General features: G+C 42.9%; 1 protein-coding gene across 2 annotated transcripts in view; it reads right to left on the bottom strand.

Annotated features, from left to right (window-relative positions):
* The window catches only part of grin3ba (glutamate receptor, ionotropic, N-methyl-D-aspartate 3Ba), a 72,041-nt gene that overhangs the window by 40,527 nt on the left and 16,467 nt on the right, over positions 1 to 15,047 (bottom strand). The window lies entirely within an intron of this gene.

The following is a 15,047-nucleotide window of genomic DNA, read 5'->3' as shown; positions in this document are numbered from 1 at the left end:
GAGGGAGAGATAGGCAGAGAGAGACAGAGAAACCGGCACGCAGATGTGAATATATGTCGGAGATGAAAGATGGAAGAGAAGTTGATACGTGGTTTAATATCCGTATTTGTGAAAGGAGCTAAAAGGTGACTGTTTGCATCTGAATGTGTGTGCAGCAGAAAGGAACGAGAGAGACAGTGATGGTGGTGCGCCTGTGTCTTGAGGAAGATTTTCTCAGCAGGGTGCAAGCTTTATATTTCAAACACCTGAGATGAAAACTGTAACCTGAATGCCAGACTAAAATGTCAGGAGATGTGGGCTTACATACACGCATAAAATAATCTCAAACCAGCCCTGAGAAATTCGATTTAACCTGCAGTGCAGAACTTGAGTAAAATAGGAGCAACGATCATCACACACTTGCATTAGCTTATACGTAATGAAAGAAGAAACTGTTGAATGCGTGTATTTTCTTCCGAGTTTTTTTTTTACTCACAGGCCAAACAACATCCATGATTGAACAAGGCCAGTCGGAGTTGTTTGCATTGTTGATGAAGTGACGCTCTGTAGTTGACCAGACGCTGGCTAACTGGGCTGTTTGTTGTGCTGTTGTGCAATTGTATGCAAATAGCATTGTTTAATTTTCTCCTAATTTCCTTATGTCTCTTGGCGCTAAGCGTAATATGGGTGACTTTAATCTTACACTGCCATGCTGCCGGGGACCGGGAGCTAAGCTTGGTGGGGGGAAAAAGAAGCTGGCGCCGGTTTCGCACGCGTATGCAGCCGAGGCACAGGCGGAAAAAAAATCACACACACACACAGGACCCAAAATGCACTACACACATAGGCAGCAAATTACATTTACGTGATTACACATGCAAGGAAGTGTGCCGCATGCACGCGAAACCACAACTGCGAGGCAATCGGCCACTTAACACAGCAAATGACTATGGTTATCTAAGCATAACAGCCTGTTGGCTCAGAGAAACTGAGTGATAAGCTGTAAGATACACACTATTAGGCTCCACCACAGGACCGGACCACGAATTGTAAAGTAGAGCTAAATCTTGTTTCACAGTTACCAGCTGATGACGATGGTGCCATGTCTCTCCGATTGTCACCGCCAAATTACATATGCAAAACGCAATGACTCGGTCCAAATGCGCCCACAATCATCGCCAATATGGTGATTGAGTGGAAAAGTATGTGGGGGATTGTGGCCCTTAGGGCGGCGGGGGGGGGAGCGCATTGAAACAGCAAAGTGTAACACGCCCTTTGAATTAAGTTTGATTGGAGGGAAATGGCTGCTCGTTGTTTAGGCTGCTCCATAGCTAAGCTGTGACAATTTGGAGGCGGCTGGAGGGACCAGTGTGTCGAGTCCATTAAACATAAGAACCTTGTTAGTTTCCTCGGTTTGGGTGGGGGGAGGCTGTACAGTAACTTCATAAAAAATACCATTGTAGTCCTGAGCGATTGTGGGAAAAGCCATAAAACTATTGTCGGCCCGTGTCTTCTCTTTCCCCTCCAGGCTCAGAGTTTATGGGAGTCATTCCAAATGGGAGAAAAGGGCTCCGAGAGAATAGGATTCGCTCATTTCGTTCATCGCCGTCAAATCATCGGTGACTGTGTGAGTAAAAACTTGCGTATACAAAGTATTCATCTTCGCGCGTGAGTATTTGTGTGTGCATGCCTGTGATTTACAAACCATTTGATGGAATATTGTTCTCAGTATGGATTCAAATTAATTTCAATGATCAAGGCGCAGAGCACATCAGCATTTCCCCCCCTCGAGCATCGCATCTTACTGTAGAACTGAAAGGACTGAAAAGACTGCTGCTCCTGCACGCACACACACACACACACACACACACACACACACACACACACACGCACACATTACGACACACAAACTCAGACAGACTGATCACATACTCAAAGCAACCGAGTGCTTTGGGCTTTGTACATTACCCGTGAAGACGTTTTTTTGCTACATGATTCAACAGTTTAATCAAATGCCGATCTGCGGGGGAATTACTAAAATGCAAGTGCATATCAAAGTATGCAAATGCTTCCCAATGCTAGTCTGCAGCGTTGAGTCAATGAAGTAATCCAGTGCAGGATGTTCACTTTCATTATCAGTTGACTTGTGATTTAATGGGCCTCCTCGGGCTCTTGCGAATGTCCTGATGTCATCAATAATAATCAGATCAGGAAACAGCAGGGGGACTGAATGTGCTGTTCTGGACTGGTTAGTCAGGTCTCTAGTCAGCCAATGTTAGTGCTGAGTGCACTGCTAGCATTGGTGAAGGCTGTCATCTCAGCACACTGCATCTGCGCCTCTTTTGTGAGGAGCTCCTTTGATCCCCACAGTTGCAGAGATACAAGCCCACAGCAGAAATATGCTGAATGGATTCATGTATCATCCTCCCCCCTACAAACAGCCTCTGGCCCCCCCCTCCCTATTTATGATCATAATAGCTGCCGTTATTTATTAAAGAGACCGATTGTTGTCCTTGCTCGATAGACAATGCTGTTTTCTCCGCTGGAGAGAATAATATTTGTCCTTTTGGTGCGGCCCTTGGTGCGATATGAGGCGGAGTAGTGAATGTGATGGTGATTGATTCCTGCGTTGAACGGTGAAGAAAGGTACAGAGGAAGGCTAATCTGAGTTATGATTGCCACTGTAATCGCATTTTCTCCCGCGACTTATCCATCCACTCTACAGTAGCGCCTACAAGCTGTATTCTGATTACGCTGCACATCTGTCAATAACGAAGACCGCACGATGGAGCGCTAACATGCGCCCTCTGGAACACCATCCCCACGATTTTCCAGCTCATAACTCTCACTTCCTCGCGGCCCAGTTTCGTCTTCCTCTCTTGCCGACATGCCAACCTGCTGGAGGTGGCGTCAAGCGTTCGGAGTAATCATGCCATCATGTTGGGGGGTAAGCGGAGCTGTTGTAGGTGTTCTGGTGCTGTTGCAGGGGCAGAAAATAACCCTTTGCTTGGCTATAATTTGACCAGCAGGCAGCTGGACCGATGAGACAGCGGCATTATTTAGTTACCGGGAGAATGACACCAACGGTTCCCCGAGTGCAGATGCAGAGTGGCGTGATGTCATTAACAGTCAGCCCACGGGGAGCGGAGTTGCAAACGGAAAAAAAAAAACTTCAGCGGGGACACATTTATTCACAACGCCCCAGCGGTGAAACCACGCCATGCCAGTAATGAGATGTCTGGAGCTTTGAGCACAGGGTGCGGGTCTGAGAATGTATGATATTTCATAGTCTTAGAGTGTGTGTGCAGTTTTGTTTGCTTTGGCGAGCGTGTGTGCTCAAGATGTGTGAAACAAACAAATCCCTAATGGAAAAGGTCCCTTTTGCAGTCGCTGTGAATACTGAAAGTCAGACCAGACTTCCCAGGAGTGAAATAATACACCCAGAAAGATGGAAAGTCATTTAGGGGCAGTGTGTTTGTGCGGGGGTGTGCGGTGAGTCAAGAATGTGCGTGTGCATGTGTGAGAAAGGGTATGTATGTGTGGTTTCCAGGATGGATGGGCTTGCGGTGAGTAAATGACCTGCCTTGATTCAGCCTATCAGCTGAGCTCTCCACCCAGACTCCCTGATATCCCCTTTCATCCATCTCTATAAGGGAGAGATGACGGAGAGATGGAGATGCAGAGCGACGGAGGAGATGAATATGCACAGAAGAGTTTGAACGATTTCAAGTGCAACAGCGAGCATAAAGGGGCTAATTAGAGAAGAGGGAAAAAAAAAAACTGGGGAGCGAGAGCGACGGAGACAGAAGAAGTGAACAAAAAAGACTATTAGACTTAAATCTGAATCTGGGGTAATATGCTTGACAAATGGCCCCCTGTTCATACCAGAAGTGGCTCTCTAATGTGACTGTGAGTTCCAGTCGATTGAGGGGACCATTCGGGGTGAGTTGAGCTGATTGGGGGGGCGGGGGAGGGGGGGGGGGCCAGATGAGCATGTGCTGCTTGGCCTAGAGTGGTGCTACATGATCAAATATGCAGTGCTGAAAGTGCAGAATTAGCCGCTGCAGAAATAATGTTAAAAAAAAAAAAAGTTTTCAGTCCAATCAATTATTGGGAAAAAGAAACACAAAGATGAAACCCACTCTGAAAATCATTTCAGGTACTTATTGAGGTTAGATCAGTATTACAATAAAACTGAGTCACCTAAATGAATGCGTAGCAAATCGCAGGAAATAACATCCAGTGTCCTTGTTAATCCAAACCAATCCATTGCTCCCTGATGGCTACCAAAATGACAAAGGTATCGCTCTGAGATTTTCGATTTATTCTGTCAGCTTTGTTGTTGTTTTTTTTATAAAGGGCTTTAAAAAATGGCTCTGAGAAAGTATAAGACATGAGCTCTGTGCTGGAAAACTGTGGACAAGGACGCGGACATAGATGCAGATAGAAATGGATTCGAGCAGTGTGGCTGCACTGAAAGCCCCGGCGCTGAGATGGAATTTGAAAGGAGAAGATCATAACAACTCGGGTCACTTCTGCTGGTGATACAATTGTACTCCCCAAAGTAGTGTCTGAGATCTGGGAACATGGTGATATTGTTACAACAAGGTCTGATGGGAAGGAAAAAGAACAGTCTGACAATCTGACATTAACTAACAGTTTAACCTGGATTTATATCTGCAGATACAGGTTAAAGTTAAACTTCATTTTATAGTAAAAACTGAAGGGAGCAAGCTTATAAAGGCATTTATGATCCTCAATTGCACAAGAAAAATGTCACTACACAAGAGCTTAACCCAGAACATATTCTAAAAGTGATGGAATTTCTATTTTGGGGGATAAATCTTTTTATTATTTTTAAACTGACAGAAAATGGTACAGAAATAAGATAACAATTTTTTTTTAAATTATTACAATACCGTAGATGACAAAAACATAAACAAGTCAAAATTGCGATACAGAAATAAAGATAGATGTTTACAAAGGGCAGTTTTGGTAATAATTACTGTTCACCTTTGCTTCCTCTCACACCAGTCTGGTGGTTTAAAAAACTTGTGAAATCAGCCCATGTTGTATCAAACCCAGATATCCCTCGAAGTCTCGGCTCTCCTCTCCTGCCACATGGGCAAACATAAGGCGCATGGTCACATAAATTTCGTGCATCTGTCCCTGTCATTAGCTCAGTCTGCCAATAAACTGTGAATAAACTGTGCTAATGGTGCTGTAATGACTAACTTTCGAGAGAGGATTACTTGCCGAGGCTGCTGCAGCACAAATTCAGAATAGATGTAGACATTTTTCTGTAATACCTACGATTGTGACATCTATATTTCAACTGTTTTTTTTGTGTGTTTTTTTTTTTTATCCTGGGATGATTTGCAGAGTAATGCAGGTTCCTGTACAGCGATAAACTGTTGATGCTTACTGCACATTTATACACAGTCATATTCAGTCAAACCGCATCTCTCTAACCTTAACCGCTTAGCAGCTCCTCAGAAGTAAGTGCCTTGCTCAAGGACACCACAGTGGACATTTATAAGGGTCAACAAAGTGTGCATTCACTTTTCACTCCAGCATATCGTGAGATTCCAAACTAGTGACCTTGACAACCAGCTGTTTGAGCTACAAGCAGCTGCATTATCATTATGTATCCCTCGCACTATGTTTTTCATCAGAGCCTAAACTACGAAACATAAACAACAGCAGTGCAGCTGTCAAATGCAGATTTCAAACTGCAGTAAATGTCTCTCAGGAGGAGGATATGCTGTCCTGTTTTTCTTCCTTATCCTTCGGATAATAGTAAACAGTCATATTTTTGCAGGTTGCTTGATTATTCACTCGAACACTGGGGAAGAGTACAGTTCTCACATTTTATGTTGATCTCAGGGTCAAAGCCCTGTAGAATAAGGTTCACCTGCATACAGAGTGCTTTTGTAAGCCGTGTGATGCTGTTAAGAAACAAGCATTATACTTTCTGTTGTGGTAATAAAAAAAAGAAAAGTGAGCCAAATACCCCAGTGACTACAGATACGTAGAACCAAATAAAAAAAAAAATGTCAGGTTTATACAGCCGATGAATAAATGGTGGATGTAACTGCTGTGTTCAAAAGATAATAACATTCTGTGTCATTCTGCTCACTTAAGGAATACATTAAATAAACAAGGATTTCAGGGCTAAAGTGGTGTACTTAACATACTCCAGGGGGGCGATCAAGATAATACAAAAACTACAGGTAATATTGCAAGAACTATGCACTTAAAATAACCCCTGAGCCCTTTTTTCCTTGGAAATATGCCATTAATCGTTTTGATGAGTCATCCTGCATACAGAGGTCTAATTGTTTGCTGCAAACTCTCCATTCAGACGTAACCTTCAAGCAACTTTAAAGAGGCACATGTTTGGGTTTATTTACAGGACAAAAAAAAAAAAGTGTCAGTGTTTTATTACTGTTCATAAAACCTACAGCGAACACGTATAAAGACAAATCTGCCTGAAGGTGAAAACACATCAGACAATTTCAGCGTTGTCTCTTTACTTATGAGCTGTGATTACATTTCACCATGTTTGGTTCATTCATGATAACTAATGCACATATCATAGACAGGGCTAATTAATCCACCGTGGAGCCTTGTGCTCATTTTGAGGCACAGATACAGAACACATGGCAGAGATGATGCCCTCCACAGAACACTTCCAGTGGGAGGAGGTCGGGGTGGTTAGACTGGTTAACAAAACATCAGACAAAAACACAGGAGACCACTGTTAGCTTCCTGTTTCCTACTGACAGTCAAAGGTCATTTCTATTAACTACTGACGTGATGATTTAACAACTCTCTGTTAGGCTGTTTATTTTCACCATACTGGGACAGACGACAAAAGAAAAACAATATAAATTTGACAAAGGCAGATCAATTTGCTTTTGCCACCTGATTCAACCAGCTCAGCCAAATAACCAGGTTCAGCGAAACAGGTTTTCAGCTCATCAGCACGACCTAAAACTCCTTTGGGGAGAAACAAATCCTTGGAGACATCGTCAAAGTTATTGGACTACGTTGGGCATGACATCATCCAAAGTGTGGGATCATTTAGAGCGGGTAAAGGACGACCCCAAGAAGGAGACACGCAAACTATGCATGCAAAAATGTCTTCATCATTTCACAAACTAGAATGGTATATTTACTGGCAACTCGCTATGTGGATGGACCTAAATCTATCTTTTAAAGCTCATTATTACGGTTTTCTGTTTCTCTGTAATGTAGCTCAGTAAATAAATATAATATAACATAATATAAATATAACCCTTGTCTAATGTTCCCCAATATATGTAAATGATTAAATTACAATAATAAACCTGCGATGACTAGTCAACTATTGGCTTTAACTAATGACTGCTCGTCAATCTTCAGTTGAGGGCAGCCCTAATAATCATGTAGGGCAACAACAAAGTATTTATAACACAAAGATTATAGTGGTGGCCTATACAAGCCATCTTTAATATAGTTTTCCTTATCTTTACTCTGACAATGATTTGCTGTTTGCCAATTATTATGGTAATTTGATCAAACCGATATCAGGATATATTTAGATATAGTTATGATAGTTATCAAATAGTTATCAAAAATATATTTTCACAGAAGCACTAATTGAGAAGCTTTAAGACCTTTTTCTTCATTCATGTATAATTCGGGATTGATATTTTCACCAATAAACATCTTGTCTTTTTATAAAAGTTTGTCTTTAGTCTGTCTGAATGTAAAATCGGGGTCAAACAGAAAAAAAAAAAAAGGTTCTGGCGGAATCCATGGGAGTCTAAGCCAACAGCACTTTCAGTCCCCCCTCCACCCAATCTATGTACAAATGTAATCATTATACCATTACTGGGTATTTTCTCTTCGCTTTGGCTAGAGGAGAATTAAGTCCCTGATATGTCTCTCTGTTACCTCACTTTCAGTATTAATTGCTGCATCAAATAAATGGGGCAAATCTCTGCACTGGGTCCTAATCACTTATCTGCCATTAGTATTCCTAGCCAGGGGGTGTAATTGGAGCGGCTCATAGTTGTGGAAAATAACTTATCATCAAGAAAAGCGCAAGGGTGGCCGGCTACGTGCGAAGCGACTATTGTCAGCTCAGAGGAAAATAAAGGGATTGCATTGCAACATCTGTTTTGCTGGAAGCTGAATGTACTCTTACAGATGATTGTGCGTGAGCAGTGCGTGAAATAGTACGCCTGGGCGTCCACGCGTGTGTGACGAAAACACTGATTTTTGACGTTTGTGCGCGTGTATGACACGATATGAACACACCATGTGGATGAGTGTGTGTGTGTGTGTGTGTGTGTGTGTGTGTGTCGCTGTGTTCGTGCGCGTGCTAAAAGGCAGCAGACGTATCCAGAAACAAAGTCAGCCAGTGATAAGACCCAGACTCGCCTTGGAGCCAGAAACTTAGTCAGTCTCTTGACAAAACCAAATGATAAGCTCTGCTCCTCAAAGCTGAAGAGCAGAGCAGCAAAGAAAAGGACAAAAAAGAGAAGGCAATCATCTTTCCGCAAATGCCAGCTCAGAGTTTAACACGCTACAAAGTCACCTCTAATTTAGATTCATATAATTGATTGCAGACGTCAGATCTTCCTAAGTAGGGGGACTTTAAGGAGCCAAACTTAATTTCCTTAGTTGGCAAACACCTCCACGATGTGCGATATTTCAATTAGAGGGAGCAGCTGTGAGGCTGTATGATTTGTGCACGCCGTGTGCACAGGTCAGCAAAGTTACTGTGGTCTGCAGTAACATTTGACCCCATTATATTGTAACTGAATGGAAAACAATATCCACTGCTGCGTGTGAATGTCCCCTCCTCCCTCTCCCTTCCCCTGCAGCTGCATTTTTCACTCTCAATTAATATGAAGAGCTGCATTCCAAGTGCTGATTGATGTTGATTGAAACATGTATAGGGCATCAAAGAGCAATGAGAACTGTCTCGACGGCCACACACACACACACACACACACACACACACACACACACACACACACACACACACACACACACACACACACACACACACACACACACACACGCGCGCGCACACCGGGTGATGCGAAACTGCATCCCCAGTGTGTGCATATACGTCTGTCAGCTTGCGTGCATGCCCCAGTGTGCGTTCCCCTTCCACTCAGTATGCCTGAGGAGCAGCACATAATTTACAAAATATCACAGATAATCGTGTCGAGATTAACGATCTCATTTTGATTAATGCCTAATGTTTAATTAACTCAACTTTAGGTCTCCGGCTTGTCGGAGGTTCCTCTGCATAGCAAATAGGCTTCTTGCTCAGTGTCAGGTGCACCGTGGATATGAGAGCAAGCCGGTGAGGAAGTGGGACAGATAAATGTTATATTAATCTTCTGGGATGATATTTGTGGGTTGCCAAAAGCAATGAATAATTAATATTACCCAAACAAAATGAGGAATAACAAAATAATAAACAGCACATAACACAATGTGTGAGGGTTTGAGATTGTGAGCGCCACATGTGCATACACTTCTATAAAACATAAATGTCTCTACTCAATTTAATCAAGTCCCGCAAGTGTGAAAATTCTGCATGAAATGAGACATATACAATAAAAGTATTCACACTTCACTGTATGCAGCCATATGCCAACGCAGGGGAGATTATGCGAACCCCGCGTATAGTATGCATGAGCATGAGTGAGCGCATATTATGTTAGCGATTATACGCTCCTCTTTCTATCTAAGACATTTCTTTGAAGCTTAGGTTGGTGTACAAGACAAAGTAACCATGAAATTGACACCCAATCCATTGGCCGGACGGCATCCACATCCAAATGAACCATTTAAAACACTTCTGGGAGCCTTTTTTTTTTTTTTTTCTAGAAATAATTCATCAATATAAAATCTCTGCTTTTTCAAAGTGTACTATATTTCGTAGCCAGGATATGAAAGCCTACAGTGTCTCCAGCATTTTCTCCCCTCCTGTCTCTCCGCTCCTCCTCCTCCTGCTTTCTTCTCCCAGCTGGCATACCCTGCGCCAGTCTGATAACGTGATTTCACGCAAAAGTGAAATCCTCCTCGTGTCTGATGTGTGCATCTCTCACTCAATCCCATATCCTCCCCCAACATGCACCCTTCCTCTTCCTCCAACCCCCCCCCCCCCCCCCCCCCCCCCTCTCCCCCTACCTCCAAATACCCCACCTGACATTTGTAAGGAGTCTGCTCAAAGGGGAGAAGATGCTTTGTGGGATTGGCACATCGGAGTGTGTGTGCGTGTGTGTGTGTGAGTGTGTGTGTGTGTGTGTGAGTGTGTGAGTGTGTGTGAGTGTGAATGTGAGTGAGAAGAGTGAGAGAGAGACAGAGAGAAAGAACAAGAGAAGGAGGGGAAGAAATCAATATCTTTGGCAGGTGTGTCCCCATATACACTATAAGCAAGAGAGAGGCAGCAGGGAAGCGAAAGGAGGGAGTGTCATTGGCGGGGCACGCCTGTGTCTCTGAGGTAAATGGGAGCTCTGAAGGGTAGTGTCGCATTTGGGAGTATATTTAATATCAGATTAAGCATCTGACGGATGAGGGAGGGAGAAAGTAAAAGAAAGAGAGAGAGAGAGAGTGTGTGTGAAACTACATCCTGAGGAGAGGCGGAGAGAGAGAATGAATTTTTGAAAGATAGCCAAGAGATAAAATGACATTTACGGATCAGAACTTCACACGTCTTTCCATTCTTGAACATCAGGCAGCCCTGTCCTTTCCTTGGGACCGATCTGTCACCTCAGCTGGGCACCTGAGCTCAGAGGAAAACATGCAGATGGAAATGGTGTGCCCTCAAGAAAAAAAGGGACTTTTGCTGTGAACCAGTTTTTCAGATTTAGAGAACAAGACATTTTCTCTTTTTTTGCTACTGTAAATTTTTGAAGGAAGTATCAATCAACCTTTGTCGTGTTCACCCTCCTTCCCATTTTGGCACCGTCACACCACTTCCATTATCCACCACTTCGCCTAAAAATGCACCTTATATTGTACTCTCAACACATTTTCCCAGCAGCGACAATCCACTGCTAACCTGCTTCCCTGACCTCTCAGGTACTACACCGGCTTCTTTACGGAGGCATGAGCAAATCGATCCACATAGGAGTTTTATGGTATGCCAGGACTGGTTCGGGATTCTTTCAGAGACTGTGAAATGCTTTGAATTAAATGTAAGAACTCTAGAATCAGGACCTCTGGTTCCTTTTCTGTTTGGGCACAAAACATTTGAGTTATGAGAGAGCTACACGGAGAATAATCCACTGTTCTCTGCTGCAGAGTTGGGGTGACCGGCCTGCTTGTTACTAACACAAACTGTATGCATTACACGTGAGAATGGAAACCTGGCAAAGGAAGCGAGAGCGTAGCAGACCAACTGCCATTGGAAGTACCTTCAAAAAGCCCTTCTCCTGCTTGATCTGCAGCCATTTTGAAGGGATCATGACTCATTTTAACAGCCATACTTAACTTTGGTATATTTTTACTTCTAGCAACACCTAAAATGTCCTCGACAGCATAGGTTTTTGTTTAAACTACAAACCAAACAGCAATCCCTTCTGTCTTTGCTCAGTCGTTTGACTTGAATTCCTAAGATGTGATGACTGTAGCTTCGTTTGTGTCATAATTCGTGACCTACAAGATTTGGAAATTCCATCTTTTATGTTCCTTTCAGACATTTTCTCAACTTTTTTTTTTTTTTTTTTTTTTTTTTAAGATTCGCTGAACAAACCCATCAGAACAAATATAGATACTGTGTGCCAATGGCAATCTGTGAGGAGTACATAAAACACAAATCTCCTCCGCAGTGGGAAGTAAGAGTTTGTGTTGGACTGCATTAATAGACAAGTTTGTCAGCCCATAATAATGGCTCTGCAGGGCACATTGGCTGTTTAAGCTTAATGATAACACAATCCATGATCAACATATTTAACGTACTAGCATGCTGACATGTGCTAATTAGCACTAAATTAAAAGTAAAGCTGTGGCTGATGGGAGTTTTGTAGGTATTTGATCATAAACGATAATGTTAGACTAATTAAAAAAGTTTGACTAGGTGATGGCACAATAGATGAAAACACAGGAACTCTTTACTGTTATTAGATTTCATCCTGAGAGGGCTATAATCACTTGCACCAATTTAATGTCAGCCAGGGAGGAATTTCACTTAAAATCATGAATGTCAACGTGGTGGCACAAGAGGAAAGGTCAGGGGATTATGTGTACAAAACGTTATGTCAATCCTTATGGTAAATGTTGATGTGTTTCACAGGATCAGTTTAAGGCCCAAACAAAATTCCCTCCGTTAGCCTTCTACTTGGCCCGAACGCTCCATTTTGTGCAAACGCGTGGTGTAAGGTAGGGTTTCGCCTTTCTTTTAGGTACAGAGGGGTAGTGGCCATCTAGCCCTCCAAACGGAGTGTATTCAGATGCAGACTCCAAACGTAGTGGCAGAAGAATGCTTTGTAAACTGAAGCAACATAACATTATAAATGGTCCATCAAATTAATTTAGTAATCTGAAATTGTAGCTTTGGGATAATAAAGTTATTTCTGGTTCAAACAGATTTAATGAAGTCATGAGCATTAATAGCCGATTCCCTGAGATTGATTTAGTGATTATAATGTATATTTCCATAAATTCAAGAATGAAATTTCAGAGAAATTTACAAATGTATTAATAATTAGCTCAGGAGAATTGCAGCTGCTGTTGATACAACGAGTGGTGTCACATTTACTCACTTTAATATTTTAAGCCCTACCCCTTCTAGCTCCGGTAGAGGGCCCTCCTAAATGACGGTTATAGGGCCACGGGATGGGAAATGCGATCGGGTAAAAGACTGTATATAAAAATGGACGTAGCTTCCAAGTCTGAAAAATGGGGCCGATGAGGAAGTGCCATAAAGTGCAATAGTACAGAGTGCTGCTAGAAGTTGGGTCCAAGAAGTCTCCAGCTCCATAGACTCCCATTCAAGTAGTCTCATAAAATTCAAAATCAATAAAATGTATCCAGGAGTTATTTCGATGTTCGCTAAAGTCACTCCTTCTTATTATTTTCTGGCCGTCCATTTGAAAATAATCCTGTCATTAAATTCAAAAATAAAACTTCAGAAAGCTGTGTTTTCTGTTTTATTGACAGGCCTGTGGTGCAGTGAGGTTACGACTATCAAAATACTGTACAGAAGCAAAGTAATGAAACGCAAGTCACAGTGAAGATTTCATCAAGTCAATAATATGCATATTAAGTATACATATCGGTGAACAGCACGTAGTATCGCCGGGTATCCAACGGGCCGAAGACTACTACTGTGGGTACGAGAGGTGCTAAAGATCACTCAAGTCAGGATTCCTTCCCTGGAGACCTTCAATAATTGTAAAAAACAAACAAACAACATGACAATTAATCCAAAAGTTGTTGAGCTATTTCAGTGTGAACCAAAAGTGTCTGAAAGACAGATAGATCATCAAGGCCACTCCTGGAACTCAGCTGCCAGTGTGATATGCACATGAGTGAATGAACCAGAAAACGAATTGATCGATTCATCATTAGTCAGTCATCAGCATACAGCGGAAAGTCACTTTAGATTTATTGTAATTTATGATACAGAATGATTTAGCTGTTAATATTTCGTCTAAGTAGTTTTAAAAATGACATGACAGACCACGGCAGAGAGAGCGAGCGAGCGAGAGAGAGAGAGAGAGAGAGAGAGAAAGAGAGGAGGGGTGTGTATTGTATTCACGCCAAAACACAACTGTGGATAACAATATCATTCATCAATCCCGCAATCATGAAAGAGAATTTCAGCCTAAGTGAACCTCTGGCGGTCGGCTTTACAAGCCAGTGAGAAGGTGGCAGCCGACTAAAAATAGCCCTGCAGCAGGGTCTCATAAATGGGAAGGAGAAACAGTAAAGGGGAATGAAACGAAAAAAACACACACACACACAAGCCAAGTGGTGATTTCATTTCCCTACCTGTCATAGCTCGGCTAAATAACTCTGGTCAGGGTATTACAAGCTGTGGGCTCGATGGCTCTGAACAGCAATCCCATACAGGTGGGAAATGAGTAGGGGGAAAATAGAGGGGAAGGCAAAGCGATAAGAGGGGGAGAGAAAAGAGGCAAAACAAAAATGGAGAGCGCAGGGAGATGGATAGACCGAGGAGTAGAGGTGGAGAGGAGGGAGAAGAAGAAGAAGAAGTGTGTGTGTGGCAGAGAGATGAATAAGGAAATGGAGAGGAACAGGAGAGAGATGGAGGAACAGGAAAGAGGGGCGTGGGGGGGGGGGGGGGGGAACGAGTCTTAATAAGAAAGAGAGGGATGCAGGGATGTAAATGGGACCAGGGAATCAGAACGCCTAAGGGAACAGGAGGCCGTCCTGCTGTGCGCACTCTTGGATGGACACACATAGCAAACACACACACACACACACACACACACACACACACACACACACACACACACACACACACACATATATACAGAGTGCATCCCAGTGAGGTAGACTCTGACAGATGGAATTACACACTCCTGTGACTCTGTAACTGTGCTGGAACACACAAAGGGGTGACAGTGACTTTCTGAATCTGTTGAGTTCTCTGGGCAAGGTTATATCCTCGGCCAGTTTACAGTTGTCTCACAGTAACACTCACTCACACTCTCACTCAGTCACACTCTCACACACACACAAACGTACTCCTTTTAGTGATTCCAATCTGTACCATATTGCACAGTGTGTGACAAACTGCAGTGGTGTCCTGCCAAGAGAAAGATAGGTAGTGTGTGTGTGTGTGTGTGTGTGTGTGTGTGTGTGTGTGTGTGTGTGTGTGTGTGCATGCGCGTGTGCATGCGCCGTGTTGGAAAAAGATGGAGAGGTAAAAGTGTGGGAGGGGTTACAACAGGGAGACACACACACACACTCAGAGACAATGACCAAGAGGAAAAGAAAAAATAGAAAGGAAAGTCAATGGTTTTTGAATTTGTGCCAATCGGAGTTGGGACAGGACATTGTTTGCTAATAAATGACAGCGCCGAAGT

Source organism: Embiotoca jacksoni, unplaced genomic scaffold, assembly GCF_022577435.1.
Source record: "Embiotoca jacksoni isolate LCO1_2020_lvr unplaced genomic scaffold, fEmbJac1.0.p SCAF_18, whole genome shotgun sequence".
In the NCBI taxonomy this organism is placed as follows: Eukaryota; Metazoa; Chordata; class Actinopteri; family Embiotocidae; genus Embiotoca; species Embiotoca jacksoni.
Note: the sequence above shows the minus strand (reverse complement) of the source record. Positions and strands in the feature narration are given on the sequence as shown.